The sequence below is a fragment of the Gymnoscopelus microlampas genome (genome assembly GCF_963454915.1).
Source record: "Gymnoscopelus microlampas genome assembly, chromosome: 8".
Taxonomy (NCBI): domain Eukaryota; kingdom Metazoa; phylum Chordata; class Actinopteri; order Myctophiformes; family Myctophidae; genus Gymnoscopelus; species Gymnoscopelus microlampas.
The window spans coordinates 38340349-38360106 of NC_139945.1; the positions used below are offsets into that span (position 1 = coordinate 38340349).

Here is a 19758-nt window from a genome sequence, read left to right on the forward strand (position 1 = left end):
TTAAAAAAAAAAATCTTCATTCTGCTTTTTAGATATTTTCTTGCCTTTACTTATTCTGCGTAGGATATCCAACTGTTTCACTAAATGTGCTACTGCAATGAGGATTTTGGGGGTAATAAAGAGGTAATAAAGATTTTGGGGGTAATACCAGAGACCAGTATTTCTGAAAGTTACAGGTTCCCATAATCCCTGTTTCACCGGTGTCTGTGGTGTGGTTGCATGGGCCAAGGACCTGCATGCATAGTGCAGTCCTGACAAAGGGCTCAGGAGATGGGATTTTGGCCCAGCATTTGGACAAGGGAGTAGAGGGTGGTGGTGAAGTGAGATTCAGTACTGGCTGTGGCTCCTGGCTTGAAAGCAGAAATAGAAGCTAAGAGTGGTTCTTTTGGGAGGTCCCCAAATTATAAATCACAGAGAACACTGGGATAAAGAGACACTGAAACTGATTATAGAATATGGAATAGCACGTAGAGGAAAATGTTTGGAGCACATAAACCACATGAACCCTAGCGTCCCTTTTCTGGGGTGAACGTTCAGTGAAAATAGCAGATCTACAAGCTCACAACGCATCGCGTGATGTGTGATGTGTTGTAAGCCTGTAGACTGGCTATTTTTGCCGAAGAGATTTGGTGTAGAGAGAAAAAAGGAGAGGACCAAGTATAGAGCCCGGGGGGACCCCACACAACTATATAGGCTTTAACCATTGCTTCCAATAGTGTTGATGTTAATACAATGAAGAAATCTGTGGGAAAAATATGATATTTCTAGCTGAAGTAAAGAGTGTCTGTCGACCATGTCCCTTCCTCGATCTTTCTACTGAAGCATTACCACAGTACCTGCCTGGACAGCCCTCAGGGAATGATACGCTCGGCTTGACCAGTAGTTGCCTTACAGCCTCCGAGTATGAAGTATTTCTTCAAAGCCAGCATTCCCAGCAGGTCTCTCTTGGGCCTGCCTGGATGTTGAAGACGTGTGCTTGGCGGACCATGTGAGAACAGACTGCTCTTGCTCAGGGTGCCAGCACTACATCCAAACATCCCAGCAAGACATCTGATGACGTTTTTTTTCTTCTCTCTGCTTATAAAATTCCCACTGTCCCTTTTTCCGTGCGCAGAGCTGTCCAGAAAGCCATTACAATACGGGTATTGTAATCGTTAATGCAAACTTTTGAAGTGGGTACGATTTCGTTGCTCCCCAAACCACCAGCACAGCAGTTCCTGATTATTCTAATACAGTCTGGCTCCACATTTCTATGTGTGAGATTTTGTCACTTGCCCCATGTGTCATTGGCTACAGTATGTGGAGGAACAGTTAAAATTAGGTGCGATGAATAAAAAAAGACATGATTGAAATTGAAAATAGTGTAAGCCCTTAAACCTATTAGCAGAAATCAGTCTTGTAATGCAAAATGTAAGATGTAAGGCCTACTGAAAAGGAAAGTAGGTCATCTGTGAGAGGGGAGAAATAAGAATTTCATGAAGTGACATCCTGCAAATCATAAGCTGCATTTTGGTTGCGGTTTATAAGGCGCCAACATTCTTAATTCTTCTCTTAATAACCTTTCTTTTTCTTCTATACTGTAGGTGTGATATTTTTTACAACTTTCTCGGATGAAGTACACGTAAAACATGAGTCACTTCTTTTTTTCAGTATAGGAACCACACTGCTAAAACACTCTGCTTTTCACATACAATTCAATCCGTGAACCACCTAAGCCCTATACTTACTGCATCATACAGTGAATAGCTAAACAACATGTCATGACGCAAGCTTGCAGATGAGCCATTTTCACTTTTTGTGAATTTTGTGAATTTCTTTTTGCCTACATGCCCAAATTAGGGACACCAGGTTGAAAGTGGTGCATGGCTAGTTATTTGATTTGACAAATCAAAGTCACAAACCAATACATTGTGACTCATAGCTTTTAGCTACTTTGAATAAAAATTAAAATAAAAATAAAAAGTTTATTTATTTCAGACATGCAACCTTGTAGCTTTTCAGTTACAATAGCCGCTTGAATCCAAATAGGGCAATTGTGTGACACCTGCCCCGAAAAAAAACAACATGTTGTCACCTTTTTCACCTCGAGGCTGTTTGCATGCCTGTATTTATTGACAACGTTTCGAGCCAAGGCTCTTCATTGTGTCAAACCTTCCATTGGAGCAGATGAATGTGCGGGTTTATTCTTTTTCTTCATGTTACTGTACTTTCCAACCCAGCACCTCAACCAAGTGAGGTGCGTAGTCTATTTGTTTTTATATTAGCTACTTTGGCCATAACACAATTTAATTGAAGGAGGAAAAACTGGTAAGTTTAGTCAAGGTCCTGTCTCTTTCTAAATTCAGTAGAGGGATGCAAAATGAGGTCTTAAGCACACAGCCTAGCTTTAATGTCTCAAAATTCAATATTTACTGAAGATCTATTGCCTGATTTTCATCTGTTGTATGACTCTAATCCATGATGTATATGACCATTGGTTATACCACTATCTTGTGTTGGGAACTGACACTTCATTAACACAGTGCCATTCTGTTGGGTCAGAGTGTGTCTCTGGCTGCACCGGACTAAGAATCACCCCTCTGTTTTGGGGGCATTGGTCTGGCTCCAGTGGAAAGGGGAGAGGGGGTCTCCAGGCAGCTGAGGGGGAAATGAGGCCCAACGAGTGTTGGCATGGGTGGCGGAGGTGACACGGGTAGGGGGGCTTCCTCGTCTGTCTCTCGGGCTGCCGCTCTCCAAATCTCTTATCTGATCTCACTTCATTTCTAATTAGTTGTTGTGAGGATTGAATAGAGCCCGTGGTTTTTGCATGCCACCCCCATGTTTGTGACAGAATGGATGGCCTGTCATCACTGCAGGGCCCTTAGCAACATGAGAAGAAAACTGATTTTTTTTTTGTGAGAGAAAGAGAAAACACACATATATTTCATATATGTATAGAGAGAGCCGAGTGCAGCGTGTTTTCTAGTAACCTTTTTTCCTGAAAGATTATTCAACACTAATTCGCTGAATTACTTAATGAACAACTTGCTAGAAAGAAAGAAGCAGCCCTTTGAATCATTTCTCCATGCCTGCCAACATAAAACAGCAGGCCTGTGGGGAAAAAAAGACTAGAATGCTCATAATTGCCCTGAAGAGAAAGCATGAATGATTCAAAGAGATTCATTGTTCCCATTCCAGTACACTGCTGTGCTGCAGACAGTGACCACCAAATAGTAGGCCTAACTACTTGGCAGGTGCTAACTTCATTCATCCTTTATTCATGTACCTGTTGTAAGCAGCAGAATGTCATTCATTGTTATGAAGTACTAACTGGGTACTGCAGTCATGTGAGGTCATATTTTTCCTATTCCCTAAATCATTTATCCTAATGCATAATGCTCCATATAATAATGTCAGAATGAAAGTCTGGAGTTGCCTCTGGAGTTGCCTCTGGGGTCAGTTTTGTATACACAACTGTGGTCTGAGAAATTAATCTATAGTTGCAACTTGCAGTCCTACTATGCTCAATTGCTGTTATTATACCTATGAACGTAGACCTACCTTTTCGTTAGTACAGATAGATACGCAGTTAATATTCCTGAAAAGAGAGATTTTTTTTTCCCAATAGATTATGGCAAATGCAAAGGACATTTCATTAGGACAATCTAATTTAATCTCAAATAAATATGCAAAGTATTCCTGTCCACAATAAGTTACTTCCACCGAGCTACTCAGTCAAAGTAAAAATGATGCTTAAGATCAACTGCTGAGTACAGTGAAATGACAAGTTTTGGTCTGGTATTTTTATACACAAACCATGTAATCAATTCTCACCAGACATTCTTCTGAGGAGGTTGTCTGTTTTAATGCCATGCTGGATGGTTTGACCATGAAACTGGGCCTGCTTGAGGCAAGCTGACTCTTGCTTTTAGTCTCCCTGTGTTTCTTTTTCCCCTGCTAACTACCGAGCTCCTCTGTGGCTCTGTGGTTTAACACAGTATTTACAGGGAACAGGCAAAATTGCAGGAAACTGGATGTGCTACTTAATGTGTTCACAAATGTAATACTTCCTTGAACACTTACTCCTGGGCCTAGCAGGGGCACTGAAGCGAACATAAACACTGATGTACATCTGGATAGAGTGTGGGTGTTCAGGTCAGAGTTGCCGTGCTCGAGACAGCTGAGCGCCTTTTATTGTGCTCAGATGTCCATCAGCGAATCGGCTGCTTCTGTCTCTCCAACAACACCGGAAGAGCATAGGGGCTTGTGTGGTCAAATGTTTAATCTTATGTGGCCGAGAAATGAAGCGGAGAGAAAATGCTGTTCAGTGGTGGAAAGCTATAGGTTGTGGATGTTCCAAGCTTACCCTCTGTAATGGGATGGATCGATTTGGATTATTAATCTCATTTGAACCCTAGCGTCCCTATTCTGGGGCGGAAATTCGACAGAAGTAGTAGATCTACAAGCTCACAAGGTCTTGTCAATCGGCTATTTTCGGATTAATAATAAAAAAAAAAATGATAATCAATAGCACAGGTCCTCCTGAGTCATCTGCCAAGTTTGATCCTCCTAATCAGATTTAAAACTGTGACAGTCAAACAAACACCAGTTGGATGTGGATATCTTGATGTTAGAGTTGCATGGTGTAGGTGTTTGAGTGGTTGCGACTGCCTGTAAACACCATGGCAATAGTGGTAGCACCATGGCATGTTGGCCATGGTGTTACCATTGCATGAGTAATGTCTGTGAAAGCAAAGGCCTCACTAGCACACTGCAAAATCCGGGGTGTCAATTTACCCTCTGAGAGGTAAATGAACACGGCGGATATTGTGGTGTAGGGACAGGCGGGTTGTGGAGCGTGGCTGGGGACAGGGTCTTCCTGCTCACATCTGGTGGGGAAGGGAAGATGGACTCATATATATCTCATATCTCTTGGGACAAGAAATGTCATTAGGCGGTGGCGGTGCAGTACGTCTGCCAGACTGTCTGCTGCAGGTGAGGAGGACTCCTCTCACAACTGGAAATAAGTTTAAATACTGGAAGGCGTGAGCAGCAGTGAGAGAGAGAAAGGGGATAGGAAGGGGAAGGAAAACAGTGGACACTGCAGCTGGACCCAGCTGTGTGGACCCCCACCCTCCCCACCGGTTACGTCTATCCTCTGAGTCGATGTGTGATACAGAACGGAAAGATACTCTCTATCCTCTCTCTGTTTGCTTGCCTCCTCCAGTGAGGGTCCCCTTTATCTCTTTCCCTACTTCCTTTTCCCACAACATTCTGTGATCCAGTTACAGTAACTCTGCTTGCTGTGTCTCCCCGAAGAGGGGTGACATGTACTGTACTTGGACTACAGCAGGTGAGAGCAGAACATCTGCTGACCCACGGACAGTCCCTCAGGCCTCCCCGGAATGAGGTGAACACACGCACACACACACCGCCACGGCCCCAGTGGGTCCTGCGTCAGCTCAGGCTTAGGATTAGCCAATTAGCCGATACCGGAAAAGAATTGGGTGTAAATTACCAATGGAGTGAGGTCAGGCTGCAGGTGTGCTGCTCAGGCACACTTTCCCACAGTGTTGAGCGCTCTGGTTCAAAGAGAACCAGAGCACACGGCAATGGCAAAAAAAGCTACAGTTGTTCACTTTGCCTCCCTTTTTCCTTCTTTCACCGAGAGAGAGAGATAGAAAGACAAAGAGAAAGAGAGAGAGAGAGAGAGAGAGAGAGAGAGAGAGAGAGAGAGAGAGAGAGTTGCCAGGATGAGTGCCAGGCCTTCTGCTCTCTCACAGCCCGTGGTCGCCCTGCACATGTGCACGGCAGTTGGCGTTGCTAAACAAACTGGGCGCGAGGAAGCATCATCTGCTCACGCTATTCACTTCCAAAGCAAATCTGTGCTAAACCATCCATCCACCCCCCCTACTGTCCATCAGAAGCCACCAGACTGGAAAACAGACCCCGAGAAACAACTTGCCAGGTACACCAGCAAAATGTGTAACAAAGAAACCTCCAGATCCCAGGCAAATAACAACCAAAACATCTTTCGGTATGTTGACGAGGTGCAGATTTTGTCATGTCAGTTACTGATTTACTAGCAGTTTATTTTTTTTATTTTTTTCCACATTCATGACAAAACAGCAATTTCCTACGAAAGCATGCACTATATATACACACGGTCTTAAAATATCGCAACCACTGAGCAAATTGTCTCCACATCCAAATCTTGACTGTTACAAAAAAATGCATCCCATAAGTTTGCCAGTAACCTCAGGCCTCTTTACTTTTTTTCAGACTGGCTAGAGTGCTGCCAGTTTAAATAATGCTTGAGAAGAATGCTGCCGATCCCAACGAGCCCACGGAGAGAGAAAGAGAGAGAGAGAGCGAGATTGAGAGAGGGAGAGAGAGGGAGAGGGAGAGCAGAGCATGATGCCAGGATTGAGGTCAGATCTTCCTATTTCTGCTCTCAATTAGATCAATTAGGGTTTACTCCCAGGTCTAATTAGAGCTGCAGAGATGGCTGACAGCGAGGTAATTATCCAATGTCTCGGCTCTCTGTGAGAGAAAGATGACTTGGGACTGCGTTTGGGGAATAGATGGGTAAAACAGATATATATATAAGGGACAGATGAGTCCAGGAACAGCCTGTAAACATGTCTATTTGTCTTTGTGGCCGTGGGACTGTGGGACCTGCATGCACACACGCAATGCACATGTGCTTGTTAACAATAATGATGCTGTGAAATCTCTCACCTGTCGCACGGACTGCGTCCTCTTTTCTTTTTTACCATGGACATTAGGCTCTATGCACAGCAGCCATATTGGGAATGAATTGGGCCCCTTCCTTACTTCCTTCACAGGTGTTACCAATAAACCTAATTAAGGCTCTGTTCCATTTAGTGTGGCATAGTGGTTGTCTTATTTTCAAGGACCCCCATAACTCTGAGAGTGTACAAATGGAACCAAATGGACCCTTACGGGTCCATTTGGTTCCATTTGTACACTCTCAGAGTTACACACCCACCACGAGGGGGCATTTGGAAACCAAAATGGAGTGTTTCTAGTGAGCCAACATGCACGATATCAGCACCCTGACCAGAATGGAACAGAGCCTTCATTAGTATCATTGGTAACACCTGTGAAGGAAGTAAGAAGAGGCCCAATTTCTTTCCAATATGGCTGCTGTGCATAGAGCCCAGTGTTCTTCCCATTCCAAGAGAGAGAGAGAGAGAGAGAGAGAGAGAGAGAGAGAGCGAGAGAGAGAGAGAGAGAGAGAGAGATGAACCACACAGTGAGGGATGCTTGTGGGAGATGCTCCTTTTTACATTGTGGTTAGCCATCACTGTCTTTCTTGGCCTCAGACAGAGAGGCACCCAGCCCTGGTTCAGCCCTGTCTCTGCACACTCCCAGTCTGTGTGTCACTGTTACACCACGGTGGTCCACCATCGTCACACTGTTGGTTCACTATAACTCATTAACCATTTTCAACCTGCCGTCCCTGTTTTGGCTGTGTTATTATAGGCAATAATATAATTATAATAATAATAATAATACATTAAAAATATATATATTTCATTTTACAAAATATTTGTTTTTCACAACATTTCAAAATCTTTCAAAACATTTCAGAAAATGACATAAATAACAAATTTACAAGGTCACAACATGTTGCATCATGACGTGTTGTGAGCTTGTAGATTTACTATTTCTGTATAATGTATAAAATATGGCTTAGTTAAGTGGTTAAGTGTTTCACAACATTACACCAAAAGGCTCCCTCATGTGTCATGCGGGATGATAGCAAACTAGCTATATCATGCTTTATCTGCCCCAAGCAATTATGTCTACAGTATAGATTCATTTTTACATGGTGATATAAGGGCTCAGCTTGGAGGCGATTTAGAGATTTACTTTGTACAGGGGGTGTTCTAATTACCAGAGGACTCTGTGTACTTAATTATCAATAGGACTGATCTGGTGTTGTGCGGCCCCGGGTGCAGAGTTTATGTTGAGAGTGGTGTTCTGCTTCTTTTAACTAGTGCGCTGAAAGGCCAAATCTCTGTTTAGATTGCTGTGTATATGTAGCTTGATGCTGTTGAGGGGGCCTGAAGGCAGCATGGGGAGCAGTGGGAAGCTCTGCTGTAATTAGGGTGAGTGCAGCACTCAAGATGTATGATGTGGTGTCTGAGCAGGGGAACAAAGAGCCAGGGATTGGGGTGTGTGGTGGATATGTTTGTGTGGTGGGGGGAGTGAGAGAGTGGAAGAAATTCTGTAATCTTTGCCCTGTGTTCTACCTTGGATTGCCTCACAAGTGCATCACAAGAACTCACAAGGACTCCCAAGGCATCAACGTAAGAGTATACTGTAACTAGCAGGCAAGGTTTATTATGGTGCAACAGTACCCCATTTTGGCTCCACACGTGTTCTACTCGAAATAAGATGTCCATATAGCCACTAGCCAGTAAGCCTTATGCATCATGATTCTTTTTTTACCCAGCATACTTTAAATTCAGGGCATTTAATCACAGTGATTCAACCAGGGCAGAACCACATGGACTCGCGTTGGAATATGTCAAGGAAAATAGTGAGCGTATATGTCTGTGTTTTCACTGTAAGCGGTCTGTACGGAGATTCTCTTTCTGACCAAGATGATCAGCCTCAGAGGATGAATCAAAAATACTTCATGGTCAGGTGCCCAGAAACTGCTTTTTGAGCTCGTCTATTGTGGCCTCGGTAATATCATATCTATTTTGAAGAAGAACTTGGAGGAGAAGCTGAGATGATGGATAAACAAGAGATCTGAAAAAAAAAGAGAAATTGGTGCTCCAAAAAAACAAAAGTGTAGGCCAGTGTAATATCAACAGGGAATAAAGGTATCCAGACATCTGGTTTCAGGGGTTGTCTCCAGTCAGACCTGGCTGTGCCTTTATGCTTGAGTGCTTGAAAAGTGCTGATGAAATTATGTCTCTCCCCGGGTTGCAGAGATAGAATTACACAAGTCTTAGATCCCTGTTGCAAATCTATCATTTGTTATACTGCATCACCTGCTCATAGAACGTTACGTTTTTACTGGATCTATCAGCACTTCTTTACTACCGTGATGACACTGACAGTGGTGTATTTCAATCAGCTATGTGCTACTAGAGCTACTAGGCCACAGAACTTTGCAAAGTTGCACATACTGTAAGTTGTAAAAAAATTGGCCTAATGGTCATACGTATAGATCAATGATTCTCAAACATTTTCATGTCAATGACCCCCCAATTCATTTGTATTTGGCCGCAGACCCCCTTCTAAAAATATTTTGTGCCAGGGACCCCATGCACGGTGTGTGTTGTTACAAGGTTTCTAAATATTGCAAATTCTTCAAGGTTTTTGAAAATGGATCTACAAGCTCACAACGCGTTGTGAGCTTGTAGATCGACTATTTTCAAATATCCGATGGATATAAGGTTAAAGTGGTTGAACAGCTTTTTATGCTATATTCAATTATTTTGCTTATTTTGCTAGCATACTGCCTCTTTGTCCAGTTGTTGGTTCTGATTCTGAGACTAATCTCACAAAAATGCAGATGGGAAAGAGTTTGGCTTGTAGACCCATTTAGGTCTTTGGTCCAAGGTCTTAGCAAGACAAAGTAGCCATTTGCTGCCAATTCTCACTATCAACTACAGGCCCTGATTAGGCCAAGCAGCATACATTATAAGTTATGGACATTGTATTTTGCACTTGGTGTTTGAAGTCATGGCACGTTGACGTGATATTATTTCATTCAAAGCACACAAAACACCTCTAACAGCTTGACAGCTGGCCTTGAACTGATCAAGCAAGATAAGGGTAACTTTGTCATCCCTATGTATAACATAGCCTTTGATTAAATATGAATAGTATTTTCATCTCATTAAAGATTAATGTCTTTCTGCAAAGTCCTGCAAAGTCCACTGGGTAAAATTCATTGGACATGATAGTCTTTAAAGCAAACAGAATGATTGATGAGAGAATTGATAAGTAAGATGTAGTGTACAGTATGACAAAAAAACTGTGAGAAAAGATTAGAGATAATTCTGCAATGTAGGCCTATAAGGTTTTCTATTAAGGTCCAAATTATGTCAGCATCAGTGCCATCATTTTGGCAATTGGCAGTGATGCCAGTTTCATCATTTTGAAAAAAGGTGACCTGGTGTGTGTACACCCAACCGAATGTGGTTTCAGGTGCAGGATAAAGACATAACTACAAAATAAGTGTTTCGATCATGAACTTTGGGTGGGCTGTTTTAATGGCTAATGAAGGTCAATCATAGCCGGATGATCAGAGATCTCTGCCTGGTATGTCTGGGAACTCTAAATTCAGTGTATGGGCTAGAACAGTGGCGAGAATGGCCTCTGACAAACCTAAGCCTCCTGCTTTGAAAACCAATCATATCACGTCCCACTATGACGAACTGTCTGGTTGGCTCTGCAATGCAGTTCTTTTTTTTTAACTTTTCTGAATTGTTTCCACACAGTTTTAGCCCATTCAATGAATTTAGATGTCACCAGACATACTGTATCAGGAGGCAGATATTGCTGATCATCTAGCTACGAGAGACTAGGTCCATATGACCAAATGATAGTGAGTGTAAACATATTAAATATTGGGAGCACATATTTCAGTGTGTGGATATTTCTTCCTTTTGTAAATATTCAAATATTTACCAGAAAATCTGATTTGAATCTGTCTTTATTGCTGAAATTATGATTTTTAATTAGTGAACAAGCATGTGCAAGGTACCAGTAATATCTTTTATGTGAGTTGGAGTGAAAGTTGAAAGAACTGAATTGGGATCTTACGCTTTTAATCTCGGCCTCAGTCTCAGTCATTTCTCTGCCTGTGTTTCAACCACTGCTACAGCATGATGTATTATTGATGATGCTTCCTTGCCACATTCATTATACCTCAAGCATGCTAATGTTACACTCCTTAACAGGCTTAGCTATATGCATACATTTATTATTTTCTTATTACCGCAAAGGATGTGACTCATCTTTGAAATATCACTCTCTGAAATGATTTGCCAAGGCGTCTTCTGCTCAAGCTCTAACCTCTCCTTGCTACACTAATATGGTATGAAATTCTGTTGCTTAAGATATCACAAATTCCAATAAACCGGTTAACTGAAGTTTTCTACGGCCATGGTCTGCTTGTCTAGAATGTTTCTAATCGAGAGGCTTTCTTTTGGAGCAGAGAGCGGCTGCCAGTGTTTTTCCCTCCTGCAGGTCTTTAAATGGCTTGTAAATAGGCTGTTTAAGTGTGAAGTTACCCTATGCCTGGTTGCTTCCTCTCTTTATTCACCACAATAACACACATGTATAGAGAAGTAGGATGGATATGGATGTTGTTTTTAAAAAGGGCACCACCACTGATCCCGTGGGACTGGGCAGAGACATGTTCTGCAGAAGGGGATTTGTACTGTCTGGCATGCAGATGAATACAAGTGAGAAGAAGAATTGAGAGAAAGAGATAATTATTATAGTAATACCGTATGTGTATTTATAACAGCACTTAACCAAGTTACAATATGCTTTACAAAATATACAATGAGACACTCAATCACAGACGAAGAGATGGGATACACAATTAGTCATTAAAAAAAGAATAACAACACAGAGTCTAATAAAGTATGTGTGCAGTTTCCGAACGAAGCCGCTCAAATCACAATGTGGAGTTCAGTGGTGATGACGAAACCGCACTAAACATGCTGGCTGCTTGTGGGCATGTTCTAGTGTGGTAACGGTCTATGCCTCATTTGGCTAAATGGAAATAGCAATCTTTAGAAATACTGGTGTAATGTTGGTGTAAATAAGAGATTTGCCTAAAAGACTACACATACATAGATTTTCAACAAATTATCATACTGTTCATAAGTTTCACTTTTGCAGGCATTTCAGACTTTTGTGGACATCATCATCACTTCTGTTTCATGACATCATGTGCATAGTGAAAGAAGATGTGATTTATCTACTTTTGAGGGGACAGATATAAATACTGTACATACATTTATACACAAACCCTGTTGTTGATGGCTTTGTCTAAGGCCATGGCGTAAAATCATTGTAGATCCAACAGTAATCAAGCATAATAAAATAATCACAGTCACTTGACATTGAATCAAATGAATCAAATACAAATAACATGCAAATTAAATACAACTCATCCGTGCTGTTGCTTGTTATGCAGTGTGATTTAAATTCCCGCCATTACACAAGGCAAGCATAGGAAGACTTGTGGCCAGTCGTTTGACATTTCTCAAATGGCACGCAACCAGACACACATTGTTGGCCAAGTGAACTCTGTAGTCTGGAGTTGGGTGAAAGAGCATAGCAAAGAATTTATAGTGAAGATGCACGGTGGAAAACTGGAATGGGCTGAACAACGGATTAGACGTGGAAAGAAGATGAATAGGGTAAGTGGGAAGGATGAAGAGTGAAAGACAAAACTGTCAGCGAAGGAGCAGGGAGTGATTTTACCTCATGCGGTGTGAAAGCAAACGTGTTGTGGATGAAGCTGCACTGTTGGCTAGTTACTATGGAAATAGGAGAAACTGGCAAGAAGGGCAAGCAGTGTAAACAACAAGGAACCCAAGCTACATGTCCCCCTCCAGAAGTACTGAGAAAAAGATAGGGCTCGCAACTCACTTTTGTGCTCCAGGTTTTATTCAAACAAAACACAGCTCATGATACGACGTTTCGACCCTTTCGGCCTTTTTCAAGTGTAAACAAGAAAGCAGGATATGACCTCTTTTTATACAGAAATGAATGATTTTGGTTACCAGCCCCACCTGGTGAGCGGGGTCGGTACCAAGACTTTATAAACACTTTGTCCAAAGACAACATTTCATCTTTTACATTTCACAAAATATTTTTAGAACATTTTCTTGATTTTTTACAGCAGTTTTAGAAAAATACTTTAGTAAAAATAATATACGTTTTTTTTTTAAATATTCTTTTTTTCCAGAAGTACACCACTGTTTGTTCATTCATGTAAAAGTATAAGTGGCTGGCCAAATAAACATTTCCCCAAGTTTTTCATTTTAGAATTCGAGAATCTGCCCACAAAACATATACGTACAAAATCATAAAAACGATACTTAAAGTGAGATAGTGTGAATGATGAAACTTTATCATGGTTTTTACTTTGGTTATTGAGAGGAAGTCATCAACCTCTCCGACATCCTCTCTCAGGAATACAGTTCATTTACTTTTCTAATAGGTATACTATAACTGGACTGTTAAAGAGCTACTTAAGTAAGCTTCCCTTTTTCTGGTGTTTATTGCTGTGGCCCTTCAGGCTTTTCCTGAGACTATCATACGGCAACATCAACGCATCCCATGAGCGCCATGGGACACGGAGAAGCAACCGTGGGTGTTTGTTTGGAAAATGGCAACATCACCATGTATTTTTCAGAGAAGGCACATTTATCCCAGACCGGTGTACTGTATAAACACATCACATAAACAAAGCTATCAGATGGATCTTGTTTATTGTGTCTCAACTGAGATTTCCATTTTGACAGCGCTGTAAGGGTAGAAGAGGACTCCAATGTGTTTATTCAACATAGACGGCCCCGCCCCCCACACTGTCAGTGGCTGGGCGTCTGCATTTGTCATGAGGGGCATAAATGGAGGGGAGTTCACAGGGCCGGCCCGGCTCACTCTCAACCTCCGAGTCCGCTCGGCTGTCTTTGTCCCTGCTTTGTGTCTGGCTGCAGGGTCTTTCCCCTCACCCTGCCTTCCCATCTCCTCTGGGTCCCGAGACTCCCGATAAGAGATCGTCATCGTAATGAAGTGCCAGCCTGCTTAGATTCAATTTGCCCTTTATTTTCCACTGGGAAGGGAAGACCTATCTGCCCGAAAAACACTTCCTTCCAGAAACAAACGTATCCCACACCTACATCCCCCAGACATGGACAACCATTCAGCCTTTATCTCCTGTATTAGACTCATGTGAGGCAACGGACACACATCCATTATCTCAGACCGGACAAAGCCTGTGTACCCACTGCAGGAAACAGTGTAAACCCCCATTGAGAGCGCTTACTGGACTGACAGGATTTTCTCATAAAAGATTAGGGGTTTCTCTGGTACCTATAGGTGCTAATACTGTGCAGTTCAGACATGGCATCTAAATGGAATGGATGTGAAATGACATCGCGCATGAAGGGAAAGTATTAGTGGATGGGAGAGATGGATTCTGCAACAGCTTGCGTGCCAGTGTGTTCCTTTTCCTTTTCTGAGAAGGTGGGACAAAGTTGTTGGATCTGGACTGTGTTTTTTCAGTAGGAGAGGGGTGCAATCTAGATGGGGCCAAAGCACACAAGAGTTTTGGCATCAGCAAACAAGAGACACTGCTTCAATCAAGGCAGAAACATCCACGTTAGGCCAGTGGGATCTGAAAGCAATCTGTATCTTAATTTGTATTTGATTCAGCAGAAATCAAAGAACTGGCTTATGATGCCCGAATTCAGGCTCCTGCTGAACTTTCCAGAAAAAAAAGTCCTAGAATGATGTTATAACAACTTGGTCTAAGTGCTCAACAACGGGAAATGGCTGAAAGAATTATGAGGGGGATAGGCAATTAAACAGATGAATGGCTAGTTGGAAGTCCCACATCCCAAAACAGCTGAATTTTCATTCACTGGACTTGCCAAATGGTTCACCTGCAGTGACTTATTTGTCAAGTTCCAGAAGACGAGGATACTTTAGGGTGGGGTGGATGAGGAACTGCACTGAGTTTAGTTCTGGAAATGGAAATGACAGAAGATCTCCTTTACTGTAAGTCACAGACCATGATGATGGCAATAGAAGTAGAAAGTAATACCTCAGAACGGTCTCTGAAGATATTCACTTTGTAGTTATAGCAGCTTCTGTGCTTGGCTTTTCTTTTTGAAAACTGTGGGAGCAGGAACCAGTAGAAACCACTGAACTATTAATTCCACTACTTATAATATCCAAGAGTCCATTAACGTTTTGATTACACCACAATATACTATATTCCTAATCCTATACCATGTTGAAGTGCTAAAAATGTGTCTTGTGAGGTTGTGATTTCACAAGAAGCTTGATGCTTCAGAAAGTGCTGTGCTTTTTGTGATGTGATACATGTTGTGAGACTTATATTATATATATAAAATCTATAAAATGTGAGATGATAGCCTCAAGTGGCCTAATAATTAGCAGTATAACTGAATTGGGACTCACACCACCAATTGTTTTCAATAGCTCAGTCATTTTTCTTTCATATGAATTCCTAACTGGCACATAGCTTTGGTTGCTTTGATATGATTTCTCCTTCGCTGCTGTGGCTCTTAAGGGTGGAATGCTTTTTTCCACTGCGTTGCCTTCTGTGAAGTTCATTGCCGCTTTATGTAATGAGCCTCATTAAAGGGAGCCTAATGGCACCAACCACTCTGCTCGAAGGGGAGCATGCAGGATTTGGTGTGGTCTCCCCGAGGCCTGGGTGGTATGGAGAGAGGGATTAGCAATGTGACGTCAAAGTCCTCTGGCTGGAAAGAGTGGCATGATGTGTTCACATAGCTCTGCTCGCACTGGACAGTCAGTCAGTTTCCAATCCCCACTGAAGCCCGGGGATCTTCAGATGTGGGCACAGCAGGAAGCCAGTGGAAATGAGCACCGTGGCAGTGGTGTGTGCTGTGCAGTCGGGATGACAGGGAGGAAATTGCTAGCTCAAACAGCACCGCGCTAATGCAGGGATTTCAAATGTAATCCAGACTCACTGCAGACGGAAGACAGCAGACTTTGTTATTAGATGAACTCGCTAGCTATAATAATGCAATATCTTTGTCCTTTAGATCTACAATAACAAAGGACTCGGGGAAAGTGCCACTGTGCTTTAATTAATCAACAGGGGTATGCCATTCTACAGCATGAATTATGGGCATCAAATCAATTATTTTGATGATGCGAGCAAATGTAGCAGACTGCTCTTAAATAAATCACACTGCTGTTCTGTCTTTTTAAAGGATATATTTTATTGATTTACCCCCATTTGACAGTGGGGAGAAGGGAAAGGAGAGACAGGAGACAGAAGGGATGATGTGCAACACAAGTCCTCAGCTAGGAATTGGGACAATGCAGTTCTTTAGTTGGTCTACATTTACTTCTACCAGTAGCTATTTTTCTCCCTCCAGAGTAACAGACAGACAGCCCGAGTGCCTAGAGAGGCAGTACATCCAAATTAAGGTTTTGTTTCTTTTTTTTTTTTATCTTAAGAGGCATGACCTCAGTCAGGTGTCACAAAGATACAATTGGTCAGTATCTGTGTTTCAATGTTTCCTTTTTCTAATGTGATGCAAGGGTCTCTTTAGTGAACCAGTCTAGACCCCTTTCACTCTGTGAGTTTGTTGTTGCCAGGCTATTACAAATGCCAGAGAACCTGACACAATGTGCTGGGGGAGAATGGCTTATGGCACAAACATGGCACTGTCTGCGGCTGTGGGGGCTGGGGATGCAGGACAACTGCTTTATGATGGTAAACTCCTTTCCTGAAAGCTTGGGGACCCCCTTCTAGCTTGCCAGCATAACCACATTGAACGTGGACTGACTCAACATGTTGGATTAGCTGGTTAAATAGAGTGATAATTTACCTCAAAAGTGAAATCGTGACATTTAGGGCACCGGGATACCAAGAAAGCCAGCCATTCTCTGTGCTTCCGTATTCACAGCAGACTGTGAAGAATATAGCCGCCAAAATGTTAATTATGCTATTCTACATTGTACCAAGATTTAGGTGACATGGTCAGCTTAAATAGGGCTCCATGAAGATTAGCAAAGGAAGCGAGACAGTTATTTGGTAAGGCATTTTTTTTTTGCTGTTAATACACACAAAAAAACAAAAGTATTTGTGTGCATATGGGTTAAAGAAGTAAAAATATATATACACTGCATGCATACTGCCAAACCAGTGACAGGGAGCCCTTGCCGTCTTGGCAAGTGCTTCTACAGAATAAATACAGCAAAAAGAAAGAAGGAAAAAAGGAGAGTGAATGTTGGGATCCAAACCAGAAACCAAGAACTGTGTAGGTTTTCTTTTCTTTTTTCATTTTCCTCTGTCACGCATAGAGACTGAATCACTGCTCAAGAGCATGGAAGAAAGACGGCAGGAGAGAGAGAGAGAAACAGGCAGAGACATACAGAGCGAGAGAGAGAGAGAGAGAGGGGGGGGCACAAGTAAAAGAAATTAAGGGAAAGGTAAGATTGAAAGAAAGAAAATGGAATAAGAAGGGAGAAGGACAGAGATAGAGGAGAATGGAATAAAAATAGGCCCATGATGGAGCTAGCGTCTCCATGAGGCAGCCCGCTAACCTCAGAGGCGCCACACTCCCTGGCTTATCCCGACCCAGCGAGAAAGGAGGGGCGACACCGCAGATCCTGCTGGCTGCCAAGACTCCAGCGCCAGGCGTGCTCGCTTTCTCTCTGGTCGTGGGGGTGTGCAGGGCTGGGGTGGGGTGGCGGGGGGGGGCAGACATTTCAACTTTGAAAGGTAACAAAAAGTTGTTCCACTCACTGGATGACAGGGTAACCCTCAGCCACACTTCATCTCATATAGGCCCCATTAACAGGGAGTCTGCAGCCCGGGGAGTCAAATATCAGGGACAAGTTCCAGCTGAGAGATGTCTCATCAGACCTGCTGCCGTCTTTCCCTGGTTGTGATGCATGACTGTGTCAGTGGTGGAAAGTAACTAAGTACATTTACTTAAGTACTCTACTTTAGTAAAATGTTTAGGTAAGGATGGCACTGACCCAGCGTGTGGCAGGTGGGAGCTACAGTACTGACTCAGAGGGCTAACCTTCGACCTCGGTACACGTTGTTATACCTCGGACTAACAGAGCAGCTCGCATCAATCACGGCAACATGGGGGCCGATGGAGTAGACACAGACCTGGCTGGAGATCACTGACCCTGGGAGTGAAATTCCACAGTGTTACCATCACTTCCTGTCCTCCTCTTGTTCCCAGTGGGACTGTGCAGCTCAGAGAGAGCAAGCAGTAGACAATAGGTCTAAGAGGAAAAATTAAAAGAAACAATGCACCCGAATGTTAAACTTATTATTTAACTCATTCGGTCTGGGCGGGGACGCGTCTGTGTCATTTTAGATTTCTTTGGCTATTATTAAAAAAAATCACACCCTGTGTGAAGAGAGTGGTGCCTTTGATGAGCCCCGTATTGACCCCTGTATTGATGTTGTCATCAATGTTTGTTTATTGGACATACATACATACATACGGACACACGGACAAAGCCAGATATAGGAGTGGTTGGCACCACTCAAAAATAGCAGATATACAAGCTCATAAAATGTGTGCAAATTTGTGCAAATCTTTGAATATATATTTTTTAAAGCGAACATTTGTAACTCAAATCTTTGCATCTGGTCGGGGTGAAAAAAATGGGGTTACAAAATCGTGGGATAAACATTTTGAGAAAAAAATATATATTCAAAGATCTTGATATGTTCAAGATTTTTCAAATATAGCAGATCTACAAGCTCATAGCACAGCACTCGTATGAGCTTGTAGATCTGCTATTTTTTATTTATTTTTAATAGCCAAATAAATCTAAAATGACAGAGATGCGTCCCCGGATTGAATGGGTTAAAGAAATGAAAGCGCAACCCAGACTATTGCACCTATAATCCTCTGATAGCCAGCTCTGTGCTCACGGCTGCTATATTTTACTGCTATCCTGTGTACTGCAAAGAGACCTGATTGTCTGCTTAGGCAATGGATTGTCCTCAGTCATGCACAGTATTTCCCACGGCTTGGAGTTGCAGTGCAGGTAAGATGAATTTCATGCTGCACATCTAAAGAGCAGAAAGAGTCTGGTTTATCAGGAAGTCTGTGAGGTCATCTGGGAGTTTGGTGAAAGACAGACCAGGGAAGCGAACTAGACAACACAAACACGCTTCTTCATCTGCAGAGTCTTGCACAGGGGGAAAATATACATATTACGTGTATTAAGGGAAGTGGATTTAGTGGATTAAGGGAACTGTATACAGATATTTTCTACCTCAGTTTTGGAAAAGACATCTGGACTGTATTAGTTTTTTTATGAACAGTATTTGGTTTCCTTGTGTTTGTCATTTATGAATCAGACTGGGGGGGGGGGGGGGGGGGGGGGTTGCACTGAATTTGTGCAAAGAGGGGGTTATTTTATTGTTTTGTTTTTTCAACTCGCCCGTTCTGAAAAATTGTATATAATTAGATACCAAAGAAGTGCAACCTATATTTTTGGAAACCCACAGGGATTTTGCTGAATAGTTACATGGTCCAGTTACTCTATATCAGGGATTTGTAAGTTGACCCTTTTTGTGTACTTCAGGATTCGAGACGTGTTTCTTTATGATTGATCAGGTTCCTCCAGTGCACTTCCTTGCTCAGGTGAAAAAGAACAGAAAAATAGGAATACATTTAAAGCACCAAACTGAAATATTATTTTACAGGACATGTCCTGCTGTAGTGTTTCTTAAAAAATGCGATTGAGTACAGTTTTAGATGTCAATGTGCGGCGTTATGTGTGAATCAGTCAATCATGTCCCTTCTCCATCCTAGTTACACAGTAAAACCCTTGCGTTCATTGAACTCTGAAGAATGTATAAATGGAACCAAACAGGGTTATCTGTGTACACTGCACACCTCAAAAGCCACTCTCTTAAGAACAATTTTGAGCCACAAGACAGAGCTGAACTCTGTTTTGTTCCTTGTGTTTGCTTTGTTCAGAAAACTGTAAATCAGTTTG

At 42.3% G+C, this 19758-nt stretch overlaps 1 protein-coding gene across 1 annotated transcript in view; it reads left to right on the plus strand.

Moving 5' to 3' along the window:
• dchs1a (dachsous cadherin-related 1a) overlaps positions 1 to 19758 on the plus strand; it is a 111500-nt gene that overhangs the window by 12487 nt on the left and 79255 nt on the right. The gene's annotated exons all lie outside the window — the stretch shown is intronic.